General features: G+C 46.0%; 1 protein-coding gene across 1 annotated transcript in view; it reads left to right on the top strand.

Annotated features, from left to right (window-relative positions):
* The window catches only part of CLVS1 (clavesin 1), an 83,721-nt gene that overhangs the window by 32,596 nt on the left and 33,940 nt on the right, over positions 1 to 17,185 (top strand). The gene's annotated exons all lie outside the window — the stretch shown is intronic.

The raw sequence follows: 17,185 nt of genomic DNA, 5'->3' as shown, positions 1-17,185 counted from the left end.
AGCACTTTATTGAGCACTCTACTCAGCGCTTGGGAGAGTACAATATACAATTGTGTTGCTAGACACGATCTCTGCCCTCAAGGAACTTACAGTCTAGTGGATCTGGATGAGCTTCTTTTTGAGAAGCATCTCATGATGCTCAGGGGAAGCTGACCGGTACGTCCGACTTAACTTGTGAGAGGCAGGCCGAAGCAAAGAGTGGTTGGGATTCAACCCTGTCTAGCCATTCACTGTCACATTTGGAAGATCATCTCTCTTGCCTGATGATATACCCGGCTCTAACCAGCTGCTGGGAGTGATTAAAGGGCACTGCTCTTCTGCGGCCGTAAATCAAGCCCTCGAGTCATTTATTTTGAGCACGCTCTAAAGCAGTACAAGTTATTGCTGTAATACCACAAGCGGGTAACATCAGAAAGGAAAATAAAGTGAAAGTAAATTTTCTTGTGAAGGGTTTAAAGCAGTGTGCTATTTCTGTCTGGTACTTTGTCCCACCGCTGCTTACATTTCTTCCTTTCTGTCACTGGCTCTGAAAGCTTTGCGGTCATTTAATGCTATATAATGCCATCCGCTCCCTTCCAGGCCCCCAGTTCCTTGCTTCTGCATAGTAAGAATGATGGTATGTATTAAGTACTTTATTTACTGTGTACCAAGCACTGTGCTGAGTGCTGGTGTAGGCATAGCATAATGTGATTGGCCGCAGTCCCTGTCCCACACGGAGCTCACACCCTAAGCAGCTGTCTTATCCCCATTTTGCAGATGAGGGGAACAGAGGCCCAGAGAGGTTAAGTGACCCACATAAGGTTACACAGCGGATCGGTGGCAGAGTCGAGATTAGAACTTGGGTCTCCTCACTCCCAGTGCCACGTTCTTTCCACAGGGTCATGCCAAGATGTGTACCTGGTAAGTCTCCAGACTGGAAGTCAAATTGGGTCAGACTGCCTTTCTGAGAGTAGTTCAGCTTTGGTCCACGATGCTTGCCAAAACGATATTCTGGTCAGGCCGTTTCCTGCAGTGATCCAGATCGCTCCCCACTGTTCCAGTTCCCAGCCCTTCCCCCGGTGCCCCATTTTTAGGCCGGAGCCGGTGTTCACAGTCTTGCTCTGGAAATTCCACCTGGTGGCCCCTCTAGCCTGCCCACCCGCCTGCCCCTCCGTCTATCCTTTAGAAAAGCGGCAGAAGGGAAGGGGAGACCATTTCCTTAGAGGGCAGCCTTTTTATGGTATTTTTGAAGCAGAATGTGCTATGCCACCATGCTAAGTACTTTAGAACTCAGTCCTCTAGATGATCACTACAGAGTATGAATGTGATGCACAGAATATTGTTTTCATATTTAGGTGTACAAAATTTCTAAAAATGGATCTCAAGTCAGAGCAAGTTTTCTCTGAAAAGAATTTCAAACTTCTGGAATAATTCTGCATTGGATTATTTTTGAAAATCTCATACAGATTAAAAAAAAAGTAAATCACCTTTAGCTAATGAAAAGTATTAAGTATCTGATGTTTTGACATAGGATGTGACCTTCCTGGGTTCAGTAAACAGTCCCTCAGCTCTTAATACATTGCTTGGCACATAGTAAGCACTTAATAAATACTATAATTACTACAGAGCACTGTATTAAGTACTGACAGAGTATACACAGGTGGGAGTTAGATATGGTCACTGTCTCTCAGGGGGCTCACAATCAAAGAGTATAAGCAGGGAGAAAGGATCGAAGCCAGACGTATCAGGAATGATGAAAATTAAAGCGTGGCACAGGCAAATACAGAAAATAAAATCAAAATTAGTAGGGTGCTGTGGCTAGAGGAGCAGAATCAAATGTTCCTCGTGGCTCCAAGTGCAGAACAAACCTGTAGCCACATTCCAGTGGCCTCCAGTCTTGGTGGGATTTTGTGGAGGCCTCGTGCTGAGGGCGTCTTTCTCTTTTCCACCGTGGTGTTGTAAGGCAGAGTGGGATGGAGTCTCCTCAGTGGTGTGGAGAAGGAGAGCCAGGACCCGTTCCCAGAGGGAGAGTGTGGCCAGTCGGTTGGTGGGGGTGGGGTGGGGATGCCACTTCGTTCATGTGACACAAGTCACAAAAGCTTTTGTTTAATTCCCAGCAGAGATAACAAGTACCGAAAAAGGCTCATCCTGAAATATCTTTTCTGATTTTACAGTGTAGCCACAGGTTCGGTATTCTTAGCACACTTCACTGCAATTTGTATTCTGGAACAGTTATTCTTTTAGTTGCCATGAAAATGCATATTGTTTCCTGACTTGGAACCTATCTCATTCAGCTGTTCAGCTCTGTGGATCGCTTAGCGGACAGTGCTCGGGGCGGGTAGTATGGAGGGGTTCGGCTTCCGGCCTCGCCTCCCAGAAGGCCTGAGTGAACGTCTCCGGGCCTCAGCGACCCCACCAGCCTGAGGTCTTCTCCTCAGTGCCTCATCGAAGCATCAAGATAAAATAGCCGAGACATAATGACCCAGTTCTTCCCACTGGTGTTCACTCTAGGACAACAGTACCCCTCAGAAGTGGGCGAGCAGGAAGAAACATTCATTTCTTCCCCCATCCCTTTCCTCTTCCTCTCACTCTCCTTCTTCCCCCTTTTCCCCTTTTTTACCCCTCTTCTCTCCTGCCCCTTGCCCTCTGCAGGCTTCATGAGAGGATCCATTCACTCCCTCACCACCAGCTCCAGTTCCCCACCAAGTCCCTCCTTCAGGCATCTTAAAGAGGTGTCAGGGAGAAGTGAGGAGGGCAGAGGGTGGCGGCACCATCGACCGCAGACTCTTCAGACGGACGTCAGTGTCTGATGCTCATCTCCGGTGCCCTGGTCTTCTCATAAAAAACAGTGTGTGTCCATCCCTGGTCACTCTACCCACCTCAGGGTCCCCGACTGTCCCCTCCTTCCAAGCCCCGCTGTCTGCTCTCCTACCCTGCCATTCCATATGGGGCAAGAATGGTGCCCCAGGAAGGCAATCTCAGGAACGTACCGAGGTTCCGATGCCAAGTACCAAATCCCCGAGATCCTAGGGCATCTGCCTTTACATTTTAAACAATATTTTCTTTGTACTGCCCCCAGCCAGGTAAGCTGAGTTTCAATTAGCCATTCCAAAATGCATCCGATGTCCTCTGTGCCTTAGAAAGCTGGGAACAATCGTGTTTTGGCTTGGCTGCAGAGGAGAGGATTACTGAGGATTAGATTTCCACTGGAGATTTCAGGGATAAAAGAGCATGCTCTGAGAGCACACTGAAAAACCAAAATGTGACTTATAGACAAGCCCTGGAGAGAGGAAGGTGAGAATTTGAAAGTGTAATAAAATTTCCATAAAAGTGATGACAAATAAGAACAGCCTAGAAACAAGCGATTATATTCAGAAAAAAAAATTATCCCAAACCTACCATTTAATTCTGTCATCTGACATTTTCTCCTCTAAAGGCTAATAGAGGATTAGCATGCTGATGAGGTTCTGACTAACTAGTCACTCGGCAAGCCAGCTGAAAAGAGGAGCTAGGAAAAACTGTAATTAAAACTAATCAGAACTTCAAAAACAGAGGAGGGGAAAAAAGGAATACAAGAGGAGATTCTGGAATCTTCTCCAGTCCTATGCAACAGACTTCCAATAGCTTTTGGATTTGCTCAAGCTATTGGGTGAACAAAAGGCAGTTTCCTAAGCAAATTTCAACTCTAGACTAGTTCTGGATCTCTGGGGTAAGTCATTTACATCCAGGGGACAAGGCACCGGCTCAGATTTGCCCCGACTCTTCCCATGGTGTTGGGCAGTGTAAAATCGATTCAGGCACTGTTCATTTCTAGAAGACAGGGAAGAGTAAAATTTGGTTTTCACAGAGAGGCAGTGTGGCCTACTGGAAAGAGCGTTGAACTTGGGAGTCAGAAGACCAAGTTTATTATTATCATTATTAAAAATAATAATAATGATAATGGTATTATTAAGCACTTACTATGTGTCAAGCACTGTACTAAGCCCTGGGGGGAGATACAAGGTAATTAGGTCCCACATGGGGCTCACAGTCTAAGCAGGGGAGAGAACCGATATTGAATTTCAATTTTGCAGATGAGGGAACTGAGGCCCAGAGAAGTGAAGTGACTTGTCCAAGGTCACACAGCAGACATGTGGTGGAGCTGGGATTTGAACCCAGGTCCTCTGACTCCTGGGTCTGTGCTCTTTCCACTAGGCTATGCTGCTTCTCACAGGTTTCTAACATTAGCTCTGCCACTGACCTCCTGGTGACTTTGGGTGAGTCATGGAAATGCTTGATGCCTCAGTTTCCTCATCTGTATGATGGGGATAAGGTATATGCTCCCCCTCCCTCTTAGATTGCGCATCCCTAATCCAATAATCTTGTAGCCACCCCAGGGTTTACCCTATGTTCCTGGCTTATAGTAAGCACTTAATGAATCCTTAATAGTCAGTGCTGTCATCAACATCACAATTTTCCTCAGAGTAGAATTCTATTAGTAAACATTCAGTGGGAACAAGAATATCTATTACAGTAATATATCTAAGAATCAATATCCCAGTTTGAACATCTACAATTTATAGAAAAGGTCATGACATCTTCAGGTCCCTGATTGCCTGCCAGCTTCAAGCTCTTCCTTCAAAACACGCCAAATTGCAGCTCTCTTCTTGAAAAACAGCTGCAAAATCCAAGTTCTTCTGAACCCCAGAAAATTTGAGATCAAAGAGAAGCCAGTGAGGAATTTGAAGTTGTGTTGGAAAGTCAAAAAGTGGGTCAGTTTAGGCCAACTTGGCCTAGAAATTTTGATGACCTTAAATGTTTCTCTTTGGTGCGGAGTTTCTGTGAGATGGATCCCTGGGAAATCTGCTTAGAGCACAGTGCCCAAACCGGGACCCAGCAAGACAAAGACCATCAGATTGCCTAGGGGGCTCTCACATGCACACTTCGCTTCTCTCATCCTCTTCTTCTCATTGTATCTCCGTCTCATCTCTCTCGCAACTAACCTCTCACCCACATCCTGCCTCTGGACTGGAATGCCCTCCCTTGTCAGATCCAGCAGACAGTGACGCTTCCACGCCTTCAAAGTCATATCGAAGGCACATCTCCTCCAAGAGGACTTCCCTAACTAAGCCCTCCTTTCCTCTTCTCCCACTCCCTTCTGTGTCGCCCTGATTTGCTCCTTATTCATCCCTCCTCCCAGCCCTAGAGCACTTAAGTACATAGCTGTAATTTATTTATATTAATGCCTGTCCTCCCCTTCTAGACTGTAATCTCACTGTGAGCAGAGAATGTGTTTGTTATATTGTTATATTGTACTCTCCCAAGCATCTAGTATAGTGCTCTTCACAAAGTAATTGCTCAGGTATGGTTGACTGACGTCCCCTGGAGGATGAAAGAACGGGATTAGCTATAGCAGAGTGGTGGAGATTAGGGGTGGCTGGGAGAGGAGAAGGATGGTGATGATGATGATGATGATGATAAAAGTGGGTATTAATAATAAAAGCACTGTACACTGAGGTCTGAGGCAGCTACAAAAGCATCAGGTCAGACACAGTCCCTGTCCCACATGGGGCTCACAATCTAAGGGGGAGGGAGAACAGGTATTGAATCCCCATTTTACAGGGACTGAGGCACAGAGAAGTTAAATGACCTTCCCAAGATCCCAGAGCAGGCCTGTGACAGAGCTGGGATTAAAATATTAATGATGGTATTTATTAAGTACTTACTCTGTGCCAAACACTGTTCTTAGCGCCGGGATAGATACGAGGTTATCAGGTTGGATGCAGTTCCTGTCTCACATGGGGCTCACAGGCCTCATTTTACAGATGAGGTCATTGAGGCACAGAGAAGTTAAGTGACTTGCACAAGGTCACGCAGACAAGTAGTGGAGCTGGGATTAGAACCCAGTCATTCTGTCTCCCAGTCCCATATTCTTTCCACTGGGCTGAGGAGGAGAGTTAACCGATGAGGGGGTGGGCTGACAGTGAGGGAAGATGAACTTGGGAGAAGCCACATTATTCTGGAATTTGGCCTTCAACTTCCTCTCAACCCTCCGTGTGTCCATCCAGAGCTGGAAGTTGAAGGAAAATAGTGCTCTGTCCCAAGCCTGACCTAAGCACCTCTAGCAGTTACTGTGGCTTCAGTCAGATGTACAACTAGAATAAAATATCTGCAGTCTGTCTACGGCTGCTTCACGTAACTTCAAAATTTCTGAAAGACAGCTAGCTCTGAGTCCCACACTCTCTTCTTTCATGAGGCAGAGCACTGTTATCAGTGGAGCTTTTTTTTTGTTTCCGTCCTGTGATCTGAGTAGCTTTACGGATACCTCTCAAGTGCTAGAAGAGACCGTTTTATGTCAGACGTAGAATGCAGTGGAACGTCCGTGTCCTAAATTTAGAACCTCGTTCCAGCATTTCATTGTTTGAGTGGTTTACAGCTGGCAAAATATGACTTCCTGTGGGAGCTGCCTCTCCCCCACCCCGAAGCCCGCCACCAGACGGCCCCCTCCCAGCATTTCTGGCTGCCAAGAGAAGGTGAGAATTGGTTTCTCCTACCACAGCTGGAGGCCAGAGAAGCCAACTGTCGCGGAGCCTCGTCCCTCAGTGGGAAAGGCGGTCGGCAAGGAAAGAGGAGCCATGGGAGGGAAGGGGGGAGGCAGGCTCAAGAAGGGCAAAAATCAATTCACAAAGAAAAAAGGAGTGGGGAGGGAAGCGAGGATCCAAGTGCATTAAAAATCGATGTGCAGGCCGAGGAAAAAAATGTGCTAGGGAGAGGTGGAGGGACGATCAAAAGCAGAGAAAATGAAAATCCATAGAGAGAGGCAAAGGCAGATAGCTCAGAGCAGGAGCAGAGTCAGCAGAAAGGTTAAAAATGAGTACGACCTACCTGTAATAAAAATGTTAACGCTTAATAGAGAAGAAAGAGAAAAGGGATGACGAGAAGGCAACAGTGCACCCTCCTGCTTCCTTCTGTAATTCGGTGTACAATTCTGGGCCAGTCACCAGAGCATTCTTGACTTCGTCAATTATGAAGCTGGGATCATAACTCACTGTGCCGACTTTCCTGGGGCACTGCTCAGCTGAACCAATGAAACCAACAAAACACTGTGCTTAGAGCATACTACATCATATCAAAGCAATTTAGTTCTTAGTTTTGCAGTTTTTAATCCAAGAACTTTCCTTGGTTCTCCTGTCTCTGGGTTGGTTCGGCTGGGGGTCAGTCTGGTTTTGGGGTTGGGTGGAGAGCAGAAAGAGCACAAGGACTCTCCACACTGAGTCACGGGTTAGAAGGAGCATGGCATAGTGGATAGAGCACGGGTCCAGGAGTCAGAAGGTCATGGGTTCTAATCCCGGAACCGCCACTTGTCTTCTTTGTGTGACCTCGGGAAAGTCACTTCACTTCTCTGTGCCTCAGTTACCTCATCTGTAAAATGGGAATTGAGAATATGATCCCCACATGGGACAGGGGCTCTGTCCAACCCGATTTGCTTATATCCACCCCAGCGCTTAGTAATTGGCCAGGCACTGTACTGTTATTTATAATTATAATTGATTAATCAATGCTATTTATCGAACACTTTCTTTGTGTAGAGCACTGCACTAAGCTCTTGGTAGAGTACAGTCCAACAGAGTTAGCAGACCCATTCCCTGCCCACAATGAGTTTACAGTGTGAGCCACTCACTCTCTGTGTTTCATGACAATCCAAATTCAACTTCCTGGCCAGGACCAGTTTCAGAACCTTGGCCGCTCTGAGGTGGGAAAACATTGGCTGTACCCACCCCCATCCCTGAGGTGGATACCCCGATGCGTGTGATGATGCCGGGGTTGTCACGACAGACACATAATGGCATCCAACCTGGCATTCTGTGGGAATCGGTTGAGGGTATCACAGTAGTAAAAACAGATGATAAAAGCTGTCTTTCCTCCGGCCTTACAATTAGGGATCTCAAGATTGCTAAATCAGTCGGTCATTCAGACAGTCATGTTTATTGAGCACTTACTGTGTGCAGAGCACTGTGTTAAGCACTTTGGAGAGTACAATATGACCGTGAACAGACCCATTCCCTGCCCACAGTGAGTTTGCAGTCTAGAGGGGGAGACAGACATTAATATAAATAAATTATAGATGTGAACATGAGTGCTCTGTGGCTGGAAATGGGGAATGGATACAGGGAACAAGTCAGGGTGACACGGAAGCGAGTGGGAGAAGAGGAAAGGAGGGCTTAGTCAGGGAAGGCCTCTTGAAGAGATGTGCCTGAAATAAAGCTTCAAAGGGGCAAGAGTAATTGTCACAGATGAGGAGGGGTGATGTTCCAGACCAGACGCAGATGTGGGTGAGAGGTCGTCAGTGACCTGGACGAGATCTAGGTACATTGAGAAGGTTGGCATTAGAGTAGCGAAGGATTTGGCTGGGTTTTAACAGAGTCATGAGGTGAGGTAGGAGGGAGCAAGGGAATTGAGTTCTTTAAAGCCAATGTGAGAAGTTTCTGACTGATGTGGAGAAGGATGGGTAAGGTTGCAAAGCTGCTCCTTGTCCTCTCTGATGGGGCACCGTGACATGGCAGCCTTCCTCCTTTACTGTTGGGAGCCAGTCCCATTCCCAACATGCAACCAGACTACCCGGCTCTGCTTCAACTACATCAGACTCGAATGGCTCACCTCATCTTTTCTCTTGGGCCCAGACAGCACACACATACTTAAAGCAAATCCAATCCTCTCGCCAGCTGGGGAGCTGAGCAGAGAGGTTCACTGGGTGCTGTTAAACCAGATGGGATCATGATGGGCAGGGAATGTGTCCACCAACTCTGTTATATCGTACTCTTCCAAGCACTTAGTTCAGACTTCTGTACACAGAGGTGGTAATAATAACTGTGGTATTTGTCAAGCACTTACTATGTACTAAGCACTGGGGTGGATACAAACAAATCAGGGTGGACACAGTCCCTGTCCCAGATGGGGCTCACAATCTTAATCCCCATTTTATAGATGAGATGACTAAGGCACAGAGAAGTGAAGTGACTTGCCCAGGGTCACAGAGCAGACAAGTGGCGGAGCTGGGATTAGAACCCAGGTCCTTCTGACTCCCAGACCCGTGCTCTATCCAGTAGGCCCCAGTGCTTCTCAGTAAGTAGATAGCATTGATCGATGGGATCCGGGCAGTGCAGAGGTGGCCCCGTTTGCTTCGGCGGAAGGGCCGCCGAGCTCTGAGAAGCCGCCGCTTTGTTCAATTTAAGACCCAGTTTGAGAGCGGCTCCGCTGGAGGTGTTTTCATCCTCGGCAACCCAGCGGCTGGTCCAGATAATGAACATGTGCATCATCGTTTCTGGGCTACTTGTACTTGATCTCCCCGGCTCGGAAGCAAGGAAAAACTCTTTAGTTAAATCTTGAAGAATACAGGACGTCTAGTCGGAATAACAAGTGGCGGCTGCCACAGCCGATTTGCTTTAAGGAGATTCCTTTGGGCTTTAAATGAAAAGAGTGTGGTCCTCGCGATATGCTCAGATTAGCGTGGATAAAAGCACCACGTCTCCATTGTCCGCTCCCAGAACAGTCTTCCCAAGAGGCGGTCCGTCTCAAAGGAAGAGGGCCAGCCTACGTGGGATTACCCACTCCCTAATCTCATCAGCTCATCCTATGGCACCGAATTATGGCCTTAGTCTGTTGTACAATAGTGATTCATTAAGCACTCACTGGGGTAGATAATAGATAATCAGTCTCGGCACGTTCCCTTTCTGGGCTCGCCGTCTAAGAGGGAGGACTGATATTTTATCCCCATTTTACAAATGTGGAAACCGAGGCCCAGAGAAGTTAGGCGACTTGCCCAAGGTGACCCAGCCGGCAAGTGGAGGAGCCTAGATTTGAGACCAGGTCTCTTGACTCCCAGGACCGTGCTGTTTCCTACTTGGGCACGCTGCCTCTCAAGCTGTAGATTTCAGAGACCCGTCTCCTTTCCTCAGATAGGGATGATTTCCACTGCACATCTGCTCTCTTGCTCCTCCAGCCTGTCACGGGCCTGTAGATGGAAAAGATTGCCCGACGGAGCTGAATGATTGCTCATTCAAGTCTGCCACTGGGGCTACTGACAGAAGCAGCGTAGTCTACTGGACTGAGAGTCTGAAAGACATGGGTTCTAATCCCAGCTTCACCACCTGTCTGCTGTGTGACTTTGGGTAAATCGCTCCACTTCTCTGGCACATAATAAGCACTTATCAAATACCATAAATATTATTATTATTTGATTGCCTTGCTTTCTTCTTGAATACATCTTTAAGAACAAGTGGGCTTTATTCTACTTAGAGGCTGAGTTCCTAGGATTTAAATAACTTTTCTCAGGTTCTTTTGTTATTTAATTCCCCACACACTGTGGCTTCACAGTGGCAATGTCTGCACAGAGTCAAGGTGGATTTTTTTCGGGGGGGGGAGGGTGGCACAGGGGAGGAGGTTCTAGAGTAAAATTCCCTTCTCTGGGCCTCAGTTTTCCCACCTGTAAAAATGATGTCCAATTCCTTTCTTTAAATGATACCTGGTAAGCACTTACTATGTGCCATGTACTGTGCTGAGCACTGGTGAAGCAGTGTGCCTTAGTGAAAAGAGCATGGGCTTGGGAGTCAGGGGTCGAGGGTTCTAATCCTGGCTCCGACACTTATCAGCCATGTGACTTTGGGCAAGTCACTTAACTTTTCTGTGCCTCAGTTACCTCATCTGTAAAATGGGGATTAAGACTGTGAGCCCACCGTAGGACAACCTCATTACCTTGAATATACCCAGCGCTTAGAACAGTGCTTGATACATAGTAAGTGCTTAACAAATACCATCATCATTATTATTATTATTATTATTAATAATAAAAGAGAATCAGGTTGGACACAGTCCCTGTCCCACATGGGACTTGCAGTCTAAAATGAAAGGAGGATTTTAATCCCCATTTTACAGATAAGGAAATCACAGAGAGGTTTTTCATGATATTTGTTTTGTTTGTTTTTAATAGAATTTGTTAAATGCTTACTCTGTGCTGGTCACTATTCTAAGCGCTGGGGTAGATACAAGCTAATATGGTTGGACACAGTCCCTGTCTCACATGGGGCTCACAATTTTCAATCTCCATTTTACAGATGACATAAGTGAGGTACAGAAAAGTGAAGTGACTTGTCCAAGGTCACACAGCAAAGTGGCAGAGCTGAGATTAATAATAGTAGTAATAATAATAATTGTGGTATTTGCTAATTGCATACTATGTTCCAGGTACTATAATAGCACACGGGGAGATACAAGCAAATTGGGTTCGGCACAGTCCCTGTCCATGTAGGGGCTGTCTCAATCCCCCTTTTGCAGATGAGGTAACTGAGGCACAGAGAAGTGACTTGCCCAGGGTCACACAGCAGACAAGTGCCGGAGCTGGGTTTAGAACCCAGGTCCTTTGGCTCCCCGGCCTGTGGTCTTTCCACTAGGCAAGCTGCTTCACTATTTTCTCCCTCCTATTTAGACTGTGCCCAAGCTGATTATCTTCTACCTACCCCAGCTCTTAGTGCAGCGTTTAACACATAATAACCATTATTCCCCTCATTACTATTGATAGAAAATATTACCCAGTGTGTTTAACACATAATAAGCATTATTACCCTCATTACTATTGATAGTAAATATTACCCAGTGTGTGTGAAACATTTGGGTGCAGAGTTAGTCTTTAGAAATGAACAATCCATTAGAAGGATTGGAAAGAGTTCACACCTTTGTGATACTATGAATTGGGCCACTAAATCAGGAATGGGGGCCCAGGTGAGGCTGCTAGAAAACAAAGAGTTCCATTGTGCATGCAGTAAGAGGGGAAGAGGCTTGTTTCCAGTTTCCCTAACCTTTACCAGAGGGCAGAGGAAAGTGAGAAGAGAGAGAGTGACAGAGTGAATCAGCAGCCTCCCCATGTAGCCAGGGCTCCCTCAGGGGAATTCAGCAGATCCGGTCACAAGGTAACACAGTGAGACTCTCATTCCAGCCCTCTGAAGGAAAGCGAAGCGAGAAGGCCCAGTCGTAGTAGGAAGAAAAATCAGGGTTTGGGATGTTGGCGAGGAGATTGTGGGCAGACACAGTTGGAGATCAGTGTTATCAACACCATTTATTGAGTGCCCCACCAGGTATCCAGCAGGCCAGGAGGGTTTGGGAAAGGCAAATTAGAACCAACAGATTAGAGAAACTCCAGCCTAACAGAGAAGAGAGGCGGACACAAATTGCCAAACATAATTAGGGGAAAGCCGGAGCCTAAGGCAATAAGATACTAATGATGTGGGAGCCGTGACCAGGAAGCTGAAGGATTGTTGTTGAATGACCACAGTGAATAATAACTATTGATTCCAGCTGCTTAGAGAATTAGCAGATGAGCCATCCTAATGGAATTAGGTGTCAACCCCAGACATGCAAGAGTTTTCCGAGGACAGAGGGTCCTGTGTTGATTCTGGGGTAAAGGTTACCATCAGGGACCAAAGTGGCCCATGCAAGATTTTTAGGATTATTGGTCAAGCAACCAGGCTGCTTCCCAATTTTGGGGAAAATGGCAAATGCTCAGCCTTCTAGAAGCCTCCAGACCTCAGTGTCAAGGTGATTTTTTTTCCCCCTCCTCTGGTCCCTAGAAAAGAACTGGTGGAACTGCCAAATAATTACTTGACTGAACCTCAAGCAAGGGCAGAGCTTTTTGAGGTCAGGAATCCCAAGTGCCTGACACAAGGGTTTGTCCATTAGCTTCCAGCTAAGTAAAGGTTCTTGTTTAGTCCCAGCAAAGCATCCCCGAGTACTTAATTCCATATGGGATCCGGGAGAGATATTGGACTATTTTCTTGTTCTTATGGGTCACTGGCAAAGGCAGTTAGGAGTGGGGAGACCCATTCCAGCACCCACCCATGATCTGGCCTGGTGGATAGAGCATGGGTCTGGGAGTCAGAAGGACCTGGGTTCTAATTCTGGCTCCGCTACTTGTTGCTGTGTGACTTTGGGTAAACCTTAGTTACCTCATCTGTGAGATGATGATTAAGAGTGTGAGCCCTATGTGGCTTATGGACTGTGTCCAACCTGATTTGCTAGTATCTACTCCAGTGCTTAGTACAGTGCCTGGCCCATGATAGGTACTTAACGAATACCATTAAAAAAATGTGGGAGTGATGAGCAGGGAGCCCTGTCCTGGGCACTGGTTGTTATTTTTGAGAAGCAGCGTAGCCTAGTGGAAAGAGCCTGGCCGTGGGAGTCAATTCCAACTCCACTGCTTGACTGCTCTCTGACCTTGGGCAAGTCACTTCTCTTCTCTGTGCCTCGGTTACCTCATCTGTAAAGTGGGGATTTAGATTGTGAGCCCCATGTGGGACAGGACTGTATCTAACCTGATTATCTTGTATCTGCCTACCCCAGCACATAGTACAGTGCCTGGCATGTAATAATAATAGTAATAATGATGGTATTTGTAAAGTGCCTACTATGTGCCAAGCACTGTTCTAAGCACTGGAATAGTAAGTGCTTAGCAAATACCATTAGGAAAAAAAAAAGCCCAAAACCCAATCTTTGCCGACAAAGCGCTCCTACAGGAAACTGATGATGCAAGAAACCATGAGTATGATCATCTCATCCTCCATTATTCCCATTATCACCTCATGCCCTGCCATCCATCCCTCCCTGTGAGTGACCCTGCATTCCTGGATAAGACATAAACAAAGTGTTCCTATCCTCCTAACAGCAAGAAGAACCTCTTGTTCTTTTTTGTGTGTGTATTGGAGGAGCGAAAGGGAGGGAATGATGGCTATAAGGAGGAGGGGGAGGTGAAAAATTGAGACCTCCCCCATCAAGAAGGAGGGGCGTATCAGATCCAGTGTAGGTGCTCCTAGAGCTGTGACCGTTAGTGGCAGGCCTGGTCAGTATCAAAAGTAAATTCTTTTTTGTGTCAGGAGGTCTCTAATGTCATTCCTCCTAAGATTACACTTCCATTCTTCATCTGAGATAATGTCTGTGATTTTTCAGTGGTCCAGAGGGTTGGAGCCAGCTCAGACAGTGTTTCAGTGGTGTTTGGCAATGTGTCTGTGGCCTACTTAACTTTGTGGTTGCCCAGAGAGGCACAGTAAGATAATATTATAGGGAAAATAGGGCCAAAAGTGGCCCAACGTAAGGGCTCAAACAGATCCTGTGTAGCTGTGTCAAGTGCTGTTTAACATGCTGATGAGCCTTCCCAGGCTTTGCCTTTACATTACCTATAGCCATTCAGTCAGATTTACCAGACTAAACAAGCATGAAATGGATTTTTTCATAGAAGTTTAATAATAGTTGGAGAGTTTTTGGCGCTCTCATGCTGGTGTAGTATTGTTGTTGTTCTTTCAATCAGTCTATTTATTGAGCATTTTACTGGTTGCAGAGCACTGTATTAAGCACTTGAGAGAGTACCATATAACAGAATTGGTAGACACATTCCCTGCCCACGATGAGCTTCCATTAAATGCTAGCTGGGTTAGTTACCAATCAGGACCCTAGGTGGAAAGAACAAACGCAAAACCTGTAGTTTTGCTTTCCAGCCTGTTCTGGAATGCCTGCTTTTGGGGAATGATGCAGAAATGTTCCCTGCCCAAAAGGAGCTTTCAGTGTAGAGGAGGTGCAGCAGCTAATAGTTCTGTTTTTATATTCCTTGTCCTACTTCCCTTGAATTGATGGTCTGTCACTCATTTCTGCCAGTACTTCTGCAGCCTGAGGTGGTTCACAGAGTTTAATAGTATTTATTGAGTGTTTCCTAAGGGCTGAACACTGGACTAGGTACTTGGGAGCAAGCAATGAAAGTAAAAGACAAGGTCTCTGCCCTCAAGGAGCTTACCCTTGAACACAGAAGCTTGCAACATAATGCCTTGCAAACCTGAAAGGTGAATTGTTTTTCTGCTTTCTCTGCAGTTTCCTTCTGCTTGGCGAATGCACTCCACCTCCTCTCTGGCTAATCAAATTCAGAGAGCATCTTTGGACATTTAAAAGAAAGCACTTGACTGGCAGAGTAGGAAACAGTTTTCATCGTCTTGATTTTTAAATAGGCACACTTTTTCCTCCCCTTGTTAAGTATATCCAGCTGGAAGAAATATGAGTGACCGCCTAGTTGCATTCAGAGGTGATTCAGTGAGGGGTTTGGATTCATTTTGGCAGGGAACCATGAATAGGAACTAGAACAGAGCTGCCTGGGGAGGCAGTGTGGCCCGGTGGCAAGAGCACAGGCCGGGGAGTCAGAAGGCCTGGGTTTCTAATCCTGGCCCTGCTCTTTATCTGCTGTGTGACCTTGGGTAAGCCACCTAATTTCTCTGGGCCTCAGTTTCATCATCTGTAAAATGGGGATTAAATCCTACTCCCTCCTACTTCAACTATGAGTCCCATGAAGGAACAGGGACTGTGTCTAACCTGATTATCTTGTATCTACCCCAGAACTTAGTTCAGTGCCTAGCACATAGTAAGTGCTTAACAAATACCACAATTATTAATTATTATTATTAAACCACTTTTAGGAGATGTTTGAGGTAGGGTAGAGCAGCAGAGCTCTGCCTAGGCACCCCCATCCCCCAACCGCCAGCTCAGGCTTCAGGCCCACATCCAAGCAGTGGTCATTGCCTTGGATATGGACCAAGGATCTGGATTTGGGGTACCCGGGAGGGTGAACGGGGAATCTGAAAGCTGTAGGGAAGTCAGGGAAAAGAGAGATCCCTAATGGGATAAGAGGAAAAGCTGAAATCACTGATCAACAAATATTCCTTATTCCCTGCCCCACCCATCCCCACTAAAATGAGAGGGGGGTGGTGTATGGAAGAAATGGAGGTCTAATTTCCAATGACATGATACTTCTATTTCTATCATATTGCAGAACTGAATATTTCTATAACCACATTAAATATATAGACTCTTTACAGCACTCCAGGAGCTAAAGACATTTCAGAAGCAATGAGCAATAATTAACAACATGCTACAGGCAGCGTAAGAATCGTTTCAGAATAAAGATTACTGAGGAACAAGCTAAGCTTTCCGTTGCCATGTAAGGATGGCTCGGGACATCCGTGAAGGCTGGTGAAAATGAAGGAAGAAATTGAGAAAGACATCACTAATCTCAATAGGTTTCTTCCTTCAAATCCATCATGCCATCCGAAATAACACTGGATGTGGCCAGAATTTAAAAAAATAAAAATTGTATTCAAAACTACTCTCCAGGGGGTGACCAAGTTATCAGTTCATCCACTGATAGGAATTATTAAGTGTGTATAATAATAATATAATGTCTGGTATTTAAGTGCTTACTATGTGTCAAACACTGTACTAAGTGATGGGGTAGATAAAAGATAACCAGGTCCCACATGGGGCTCGAAGTCTAGGTAGAAGGGAGAACAGATAATAAATCCCATTTTACAGATGAGGGAACTGAGGCACAGAGAAATCGTGTCTTTTTGTTGTTGTTGTTGTTTTAAAGGTATTTGTTAAGTGCTTACTATGTGCCAAGCACTATACTAAGAGTTGGGATCGATACAAACTCATCAGGTTGAATACAATTCCCGTCCCACATGGGGCTCATAGTCTTCATCCCCATTTTACAGATGGGGATTATTTAGATTCAGAAGGACTCCAGTGAAGTAATGGAGAATGATTTTCTCAGAGAACCTGATGATAATGTTGGTGGTATTAGGTACTTAGTATGTGCCAGTTACTGTACTAAGCTCTGTTGTTAAACCAGTGGGCCCAGGACGTTTGAAAGTGGATTCTCCCCCTCCCAGAAAGCAGGGAGATGAACCAAGGAAAATTATGCTAGATAGAATTTGTTGAGCACCTAATAGTAATATAATGAATAATAGTGGTGTTTAAATGTTCCCTATGTGCCAAGCACTGCGGTAGATATAGGGTAATTAGATCGGACACGGTCCTTAGCCCAGCCAGGACTCAAAGTCTAAGGAGGCTGGAAGACAGGTGTTTGATCCCCATTTTACAGACGAGGAAGCTGAGGGCTACATAAGTGTCTTGTCCAGGCTCGCACAAGTAGGGAAGTCGCGAATAGAACCCAGGTCCCATGATTCCATTTCTGTGCTCTTTCCACTAGGCTGCTTCCTGTTGTGCTCAGGGTACTGTTCTGAGTACCTGGGAGAGTACAGTAGGGGTAGAAGACAGGCTCCCTGCCCACAAAGAGCTTTCAATCTAACAAATGAGGGGAAAAGATCGGCTCTCGTTTCCTCTGCCCCTTCGATGTTACTCCGGC

The sequence above is a fragment of the Ornithorhynchus anatinus genome, chromosome 7 (genome assembly GCF_004115215.2).
Source record: "Ornithorhynchus anatinus isolate Pmale09 chromosome 7, mOrnAna1.pri.v4, whole genome shotgun sequence".
In the NCBI taxonomy this organism is placed as follows: Eukaryota; Metazoa; Chordata; class Mammalia; order Monotremata; family Ornithorhynchidae; genus Ornithorhynchus; species Ornithorhynchus anatinus.
The sequence above is the reverse complement of the archived record's forward strand: the minus strand, read 5'-3'. Positions and strand labels throughout refer to the sequence as shown.